This window comes from Vombatus ursinus, unplaced genomic scaffold (genome assembly GCF_900497805.2).
Source record: "Vombatus ursinus unplaced genomic scaffold, bare-nosed wombat genome assembly UNPS02014163.1, whole genome shotgun sequence".
Taxonomy (NCBI): Eukaryota; Metazoa; Chordata; class Mammalia; order Diprotodontia; family Vombatidae; genus Vombatus; species Vombatus ursinus.
Window position 1 is genome coordinate 725144 of NW_020953941.1, and position 9727 is coordinate 734870.

At 34.4% G+C, this 9727-nt stretch overlaps 1 pseudogene; it reads left to right on the forward strand.

Annotated features, from left to right (window-relative positions):
- Positions 1-8500: 8500 nt before the first annotated feature.
- Positions 8501-9434, forward strand: LOC114041017 (annotated as a pseudogene).
- The last annotated feature ends 293 nt before the right edge of the window (positions 9435-9727 follow it).

The following is a 9727-nucleotide window of genomic DNA, read 5'->3' on the forward strand; positions in this document are numbered from 1 at the left end:
AGATATAAGAATATGTCAACAGTGACCAGATTGGATCACATCACTTTAGGAACACTGAAAACATCCAGATCCCCAGCCTGAGATGTTCCTAACATTCTGAAATAATGCAGTACTCAATGCCTGAAGAAAATAACAAAAGGACTCAGAGGATAAAAACTCAGGTGTAAATTCTAGAAATTCACAAATCCTAGCCTTAATATAAATTCCAAAGTCAGAGAACAGTTTTAAGCAATGAACAAACAAACAAACAAAATCTCCCATATAGAGTTCTAGCAGTGACAACAAAATTTTGAGACACAACCTAAGAAGGGCAATGACTTCAAAATACTTACCAGCAAAGCTTTAGAGAAAAACACAGCTAAAGCACAAATCAATTGAAATTCCTGGAAGAAATTAAAAACAAAGTATTTTTAAGGTAAAATATTTTTAAAAACCAAATGAGTGTGCCAAAGGAAAAAAAATGAAAAAGGCTTGAGAAGTATTTGAAAAATACAGAAAGATAATAAACAGCTTAGAAAAAAGAGGTATGAAATGTTACCTAAGAAAATAACACGATGAAAATTAGCACTGACAAAATATAGCAACTATCTGAGACATCAAGAAATATTAGAAACAAAATAAAAATACTGGGAAAAATAGAAGAACATTTATTATATTAAAAAACTAATGACTTGGAAAATAATGAAGAGAAAAAATGAATAATAACTGGATTACTTGAAAGCTATGACTGAAAACATGGCCTAGCCATAATATTTCAAGAAATCATAATAAACACAACCAAGATCTCTTAGATCCAGGAAGCAAAGTAAAACTACAATGAATCTACTAGTCAGTAGAAAGAAACCCCTTGAAAGAGACTCCAAAATGAAAAATCCTTCTCTTGAAAGAAATCCCAAAATAGGATGGAGAGAAAGACACAGTAATCATAACTGTGAATGTGAATGGGATGAACTCTCCCATAAAATGGAAGCCAATAGCATAATGGATTAAAAACCATAATCCTACAATATGTTGTTCACAAGAAACACATTTGAAACAGAGGGATACACATAGGGTAAAGGTAAAAAGATGGAGTAGAGTATATTATGCTTCAGCTGAAATAATAAAAAAAAAAAACAGGAGTAACATTCCTGATCTTGCTAAAAGGCACCATAGACAACGAAGTAATATCATTACTAAACATGTATGCAGCAGGTGATATAGCATCCAAATTCATAGAAAATAGTATGGTGGATGCTGGGCATAGACCAACATCTTACGCAGTGTACCAAAATAAAGTCAAAATGGGTACATGATTTAGATGTAAAATCTGACACCATAAGCAAACTGGGAGAGCAAGGAATTATTTACCTGTCACACTAATGGAGAATGGAAGAATTTATGACCAAACAAGAGATAGAGAACATTATGAAACGCAAAATAAATAAATTTGATTACATTAAATTGAAACTTTTTTGCACAAACAAAGCTAAGGAAACTAAGATTAGGAGGGAAGCAGACAATTGGAAAAAAATGTTTCCAGCCAGCATCTCTGAAAATGGCTTCGTATTTAAAATATATAGAGAATTGAATCAAATTTGTAAGAATACAAGTCGTTCCCCAATTGATAAATGGTCAAAGGATATGAATAGGCAATTTTCAGATAAAAAAATTAAAGTTATCTATAATCATATGGAAAATGTTCTAAATCACTATTGATTAGAGAAATGCAAATCAAAACAACTCTGAGGTACCACATCACATCTATCAGATTGACTAACATGACAAAACTGGAAATTTATTAATCCTGGAGAAGATGTGGGAAAATTGGAACACTAATGCATTGTTGGTGGAGTTGTAAACTGATCCAATCATTCTGGAGAGCAATTTGAAATGATGCCCAAAGGGCTATAAAAATGTGCATACATTTTGACCCAGCAATAGCACTTGTAGAGCAGTATACCAAAGAGATCATAAAAATGGGGAGAAGAACAACATGTACAAAAATATTTATAGCAGCTCTTTTTGTGGTGGCCAAGAACTGGAAATTGAGGGGATGCCCATCAATTGCAGAATGGCTGAACAGGTTGGTATATTAATGGAATTGAATACTGTTGTGCTATAAGAAATGATGAGTAAGTGGACCTCAGAAAAACCTGGAAGGACTTATGCTGAGTGAAGTGAGTGGAGCCAGGGGAACATTGTACACAGTAATATGTGTATTGTGTGATGACTGAATTTGATAGACTTAGCTCTGCTCAGCAATACAAAGATCTAAGACAACTCCAAAAGACTCATGATGGAAAATTCTATCCATATCCAGAGAAAGAACTATGGAGTCTGAATGCAGACTGAAACATGATATTTGCTCTATTTTTTATTGTTTTTTCTTTCTTTCTTGTAGTTCCTTCCATTGGTTCTAATTCATCTTTACAACATGACTAATGTGAAAATATGGTTAATATGAATGTATATGTAGAGCCTATATCAGACTGCAAGCCATCTTGGGAAGGAGGGAGGGAGGCAGAGAAAATTTAAAACTCAAAAGCTTATGAAAGTGAATGTTGAAAACCAAAAATACATGAATTAATTTAAAATTAAAAATAAATTACTACAGATTATAAGATATTGGGAAGTCTACCTGCCAAAACACACTCAGTAACTCTTTGAACATAATGACAAAACACCGCACATAAATACAGATACCAATAATGGGAGAATATGTTGTCTGCTCATGGGTAGTCTAATATGATAAAAATAACAATAGTACCTAAATTAATTAATTTATGTAGTGTCATTATAATCAAAATACCAAAAAAATTACTTATGGAGTAAGAAAAAAAATTCATCTGGAGGAACAAAAAGTCAAGAATATCAAGAGAATCAATGAAAAATAAAATGTAAAGGAATGCGACATAGCCATACCTGTTCTCCAATTATACTACAAAACTGTAATCATGAAAGCAACTTGATATTGGGTAAAAAATAGAGAGGTTGATCAGTGGAACAGATTAAGTATTCAATATGGAGAAACACATGTACAGGGTCACCTCGTGTTTGATAATCCCAAGGATCCCACCTATTAGGGAAGAACTCACTATCTCTCTCTGTCTGTCTCTCTGCCTCTCTGTCTCTCTCTCTCTCTCTCTCACACACACACACACACAAAGTTAGAATAACTTGGAAAGTATTCTGCAAGAAACTTGGTATACATGAACATCTTATGCTTTATACCAAAATAATCTGAAAATGATACATGATTCAGACATAAAGGGTGATATAAGCAAATTAATGGAACAGGGAATAAATTGTCTGTTAGATCTATAGAGGAAGATTTCATGAACAAACAAGACACAGAGAGATTCATGAGAGATAAAATGGATTTTTAAAATAATTATATAAAATTAGCAATAAACATTTTGGAACTAATACACCAAAGGGAGTTAAAATTTTAAGAAAAGCAAGAAATTGGGAAAGAAAACATTTGTAGCAGGTTTCTTTGATAAAGGTTATAGATTTCTAAAATATCAACTATCTCAAAATCAAATAGATAATTAATGCTCACTGGTCAGTACATGCTAGATGGTTAGATGGATAACCAATGAAGCTGGGATGAATTATATATGGCACCTTGGAGAAAATGACATTGAGCTATACACATATATGCATGCATGATATTTAGACTGGAAATAATAGAATAAAAATGGTCAGTGGTGAATAGATATCTAAAATAAATATTGATTTAGTAAGAAAGCACTTAGTTGCCCTTTATGAATTTAAGCTACCCATTTCAAATGAATGATCACCTCAGGTCTTAAAATAACTGGCAGAAGTGATTGCTAAACTTCTGTCAATGATATTTGAAGGATCATAAGTAACCTATCAGGGAACGCCACAAAATCAAGAAAGAGGAGGAAATAAATGTTTATTAAGCACCTATTATATGCCAGGTACTATTTTAAGCACTTTACAAATATGATCTCATTTAATTCAAGGGCATATATTTAAATTGCCAAAATCAAAAAGTAGAAGAGAACATAGTCTGAAAAAGAGATAGTCCAGTGATCTTAGCTCCAATTGCTACAAAAATTCTAGATCAAATCATTCAACAGACAGTTGATGAACATCTAGAGAAGAAAGTGGTGATTACAGAGAGCCAGCATAACTTTATCAAGAACAGACCCCATCAGACTAACCTCACTTTTGGCAAAATAGCCAAACTAAAAGTTTAAAGAAATACTGTGATTATAGTTTACTTAAATTTTGGCAAGGATTTTGACACAGTATTATATATAATTCTTCTGGATAAATAGAAAATTGTTTATTAGATATTGACACAATTATATACATGCAAAACTATTGGCATAACTACTACATTCAAGGAATAATTCTAAGGGTTCAATTCTAATATATCAGATAGTTATAGTGGAGAGGTTCTATCTTAGGCATGCTGCTGATTATGTTTTTGTTTTTTTTTCCCAATCATACTAAGGTGACCATAAGGTGTCATTAACTCAAGTATGAAGAACTTTTTATTCTTGTTTTAGTGATGGTGGAAGCTCTGAAAAGTCACAGGTCATGAACATGAAAATAGTTGATACTCTGGTCTTTCATATGAGCAGATTACTTAAAAATTACTTCAAAAGGGGGGTAGGACTAAAACTTCTCATTAAAGAAATTGCCAAATTTCTACCATAAAGTGGAACTATTTGACCATGAGAGCTTACTAATAAAGTATATTAGCAAAGGATCTCTATACTGAAAGTGTCAACTGAACTTTTCAAGTGTGCTCAGAAACAATCACATCCAGGGAGTAATTTCTACCTCCACTGGAAGGGAGGGAAGAATTATCAAAGCCAAATGTTACTTGCTTTTCATTTCTGCCAAAGGCTGGCCCCAGTTCAGACAAGGATTAATTGGGTAGGTAGGTTTGTTCTTTCACTGACCAGAAACAAAATTTGTTCTTTGTTGCCAAACCTCTGGTAAGGGACATTCCTTGGTCCCCTGGAGGGGGAGAGGCCATTCCCCAAGCCTTTGAACCTTGTCAACAATTTCATAAACAATTGAATGCTCATCCAGGTCTAAGTGTTTATTGAAGAGCCATTCCTGAGAAGAGAGGAAAGGAACCGCACTCTATGGTGGAGTGGGACGAGTGAGATGCTCTCATTTTCCATATAGAGTTTTGAAAACTGATATGGAGAATATTCTGTCTTTCTCTCCAAACAAGGGGAGGAACCTTATTGAATGTCTAAGATTCATCTGAGAAAGAGCTTTCTGAGGAGAGTCATGGAGTGTATCCAGATAAGCGATTAGTATAGAGGATGCCATCCCAGAAGTCTCATCCAGATGCTTTATTCTCCTAAATGTATAAGACACTCCCTACTAAACAGAAGAATATGGGGAGAATATGATGTGTGTATGATATATTGGATGTAAAAGCTCCCAGCTGAGATGGCTAAGGTAAGTTTTACAGTGTTTCTATTATATTTAACAGTTCTGGTAGTGTAGAACCTCTCCCTGGTCTCAGTGTGGGTATCCTCTCTTAGATGACTCCCTCTCTGGAAACTCTTCCACGATCTGCAGGTAGAGATGAAGTCAGGATGGAAATGTCTTCTTTACCAAAGCTTATCCAGACAGTTAATGTTCTCATCCTAATGAAAGCTTGCAAGTTGTCAGAAGGAGGCCCTGAGGTGGAAGGAAACAAAGTCTTGCACAGCGCTTCATTTTGGTAAGTCAACATCCATTACTCTCAGATTTTTATTGCAACCTTTCAGACCTATGGCCCCCATATTAGAAAGAGAACAAGAGAAATTATTATGACCTCTAAACAAATGTTTGGTAGCCAAGCAGATCCAATGCCTCTTTTGCTTAGCTATAATATTATAGAAGGATGTAGAGAATCCCAGGAGTAAAGTGACTAGCTCAAAAGGGGATGAAATCCTTTCTCTTGACTCTAACATTTCTCGTCTGCTCCCTTTCTCTCTAACATTCTATCTAGACTTTCATTTTGTTCATTTTTTGCTTTAATGTTAAAAAATGTGAGGCAGCTTATAAAGATATCCTCAAATATTTGAAAGTCTAGAAGCCTTCAGGATCTCTCTGATTTTATTATTTTTTATCTATCCTCTATCTAGCTATCATCTAGCTAGCTAACTATCCACACATTTTTCTGACTATCTGACAATTATTATCTATTCATCTGAAGATATATGTATATGTGCACATACAATTATACATTTGCTTGCACATATGTTAATTTAGATGTAGATGAGTTTCTTCCCTCTTTCTCCCCACATTGGGGTGAACAAGAAAAATCTTTGAGTTCAGGTATCAACAATTATTCTTCTATTCCCTCTTCAAATTGACTATGGTAGATACTTCCCAGTAGAAAGAATAGTAGATTATGCAGAAAAGACCTTATTGATTATTAAAATAAAACAAATCATTCTATAGACGGGGAAAATCATTCATCAAAAAAGAAAATGACATACACCATCACACAGTAAGTTAGTTGCAGGAATAGGACTAGAATTCAGGTCTTATTTGAAGTTCATACACACACACACATACACACATATATAACTTGATTATTAGTGGGTTTATTAATGGGGTAGAAAAGTTACTATATTGTTTTTATTAATTTATTTTCACTCTTTCAGAAGAATGGATTCATGAAGAATAAATAAATCAATGGTACACTTTTTAAAAAATCTTTTTAATCACCTCATTTTTGGGAGGGGCTAATAGTAAGAGTAGAACATATGCCAAACAATTCAGATATGATTATTGCCTTTTTCAACAGATAAGGAAGACAGCATTGTCTTTTTTATAGATTAAGATAATGAGATCCAGATCATCAGGATCCTAGATAATTATCCTCAATCTGACCTTGGGCAGGATTTCTTGTTTAGTTAAACTCAAGTACAGAAATTTACTTTAAAAATATTAAATTTGGGGGGGTATATTATATAATGGGTTCCTTTCTTGTATGGGATATTAAAGATACATGGAAATCCATTCTGACTCAAATTCTTTGATTCTGTGATATGAATTCAACCCTGCTTCCAGCCTGTGGGTAGCTTTTAGACCTGAATGCTGTCATCTAATTTGTTAACTATCCTGCCCAGCTCTGTATCATTCACAGATTTGTTCAACATATCACTTCTGCCCTCATAAAAGTCATTGATAAGAATGAAAAATTATATTGGGCATTCAGAGCCACATGACCAAATTTATCCTCTTGGAACTTCCACAAGATACATAGATTCATAAAATAATATTCATTAAATTGTTCTTCTAGCTTGTGATTTTGGGGTAAGCTTGTTTGTTTTTGTGAATACAACCAAAGGCCCTTCCTTTTATTGGATCTACATTTGCTTTTTTGGATATGTTGTTTCTCCTCACTTTTGCCTTACTAATTCTGTTATTTTATGAAGTAATGAATAACTCTATGCCCTGAAATTACCAAGTAATTATTTTTCACTATATATCTAGACCCTTATGTTGTATTAGCCTGTGCAAAAAAAGTACCTAATACAGTAATCAGAGAAGCATAGAATCTGAGCCCACAAAGGGATCTCAGATGCCTCCCAGTACAATCCATAAATGAAAATGAATCCTGATTACAACATACCCCCAAAGAGATTATCTTTCTTTGTAGCTCTCTAAAGACAACACAACTCTCAAAGAACATCACATTCCAGTTTTGAATCGCTTTCATTGTTAGGAAGATTTTGTTAAATTAAACAGGAATCTTTCACTGAAACTTTAACCCTAAATGCTCCCAGTTCTATCCTGTGAGGCTAAGCAAAAAAGTTTGAACCCTTCTTATATAAGTCCAGAGACTTACAGTCATACCAAGACCCTAGTTCTTGTGTGCTCTCGTCAAAACATTCTCAGTTCCTTCAACTATCCACCTGTGGACTAAACCTGAGGCCATTGTTTTGGTGACCCTTCTGCATTCATTCTGTAGTTTTCAACAGACTACTTGAAATGAGTTTACCAGAAGTGTCTTCTGGATTTGTTCTCTAATGATGGAATTGCTGACAGTGTTATAAAATATGCATACATATCTATATACCATAAACATAAATGCACACACATATATTTGGATTTGTAACTTCCCCCTGTCTTTTAAAACCTCTTGTGCAGATGCACTTTTCTTCTTGTGTTGAATACATAACCTGGTTTACTGCCCACCACACTGACCACCTGAAACTATATATGTATTTACATGAGATGTCTGGGAGAGTTTGCTATACATTTGAAGAATTGCTTTTCTTCTTGTAAGATTTCATTTATCCTACACCACATTTATCAAACCAACTTGGAAATATTTGTGCCCACATACATGGATATGGCATCAAAGCCTAAGGAAACATTTAGAAGCATCTTGGAGCACAAAGGATGTAAATACCCATTTATTTTCCTAGAATTGCAATCTACATTGTAAAGAGCTCTTTTTCTCTCTTGGTTACAGGTCATACATATTCAAGAAGATACCAGCCTCTGTGTCAAAGTCATGAAAAATCAAAGCCAAGTGACTGAGTTCATTCTCCTGGGACTTACCCAAAATCCAGGTGTTCAGAAAATCATATTCATTGTGTTTTTGTTGTTCTATCTTGTAACCCTTGGGGGAAACCTGTTTATTATGGTGACCATTACTAGGAGCCCCTCACTCTTTGCTTCCCCTATGTACTTCTTCTTGGCCTTTCTGTCTTTCTTAGACGCATGTTTCTCATCAGTCATTGTACCCAAGCTAATAGTAGACTCTTTTGTTCAGAGGAAAACTATCTCCTTTGAAGGCTGCATGACTCAGGTTTTTGCAGAACATTTTTTTTGGTGCTGCTGAGGTGATTGTTCTCACAGCCATGGCCTATGACCGGTATGTGGCCATCTGTAAACCTTTACACTATGTGACCATCATGAGTAGGCGTATATGTTTATTACTTGCAGGGGTGGCCTGGGCAGGAGGATTCCTGCACTCCATCATCCACATGTTCTTCATTTTACCATTACCATTCTGTGGACCCAATGTAATCAATCACTTCATGTGTGACTTGTACCCTTTGCTGGAACTGGCCTGTACTGATACACATGACCTTGGATTTATGGTGATAGCCAATAGTGGATTCATTTGTATTTTAATTTTTTTCCTCTTACTTGTCTCTTATGGGGTCATCCTGTATACCCTGCGGACATACAGCACAGAAGGACGACGGAAAGCCCTCTCCACTTGTAGTTCCCATATTACAGTTGTGCTTATGTTATTCATTCCATGCATATTTGAGTATGCAAGGCCTCCCACCACTTTCTCCTTTGATAAGATGGTAGAAATATTTTACACTATTCTGACACCGTTTTTAAACCCTTTCATCTATACCTTTAGAAATATGGAGGTAAAAAATGCCATGAGGCAATTGTGTTGTAGTACAGTATTTTTTATTACAAAATAAATTCTTTGAAATAAAACTATTTTTCAAAAAGCATAAACATGTCAAAGATTATTCTATTTTATATTTTTATACCAAGCTCACAGTGAACAGACATATGTATATATACACACATATAAGAATATTAATACATATTATGTGCTTTATACAAGTGTATATCTACATACATATGTATATGTGATTATATTATATATGTGTATGTGATTATATTAAATATGTGTCTGGAAATAGCTTAGTGGAATTGAATATGGATGGTGAAGGGATGAGGAAAAATGCCATTGGGCATCCATATCTGT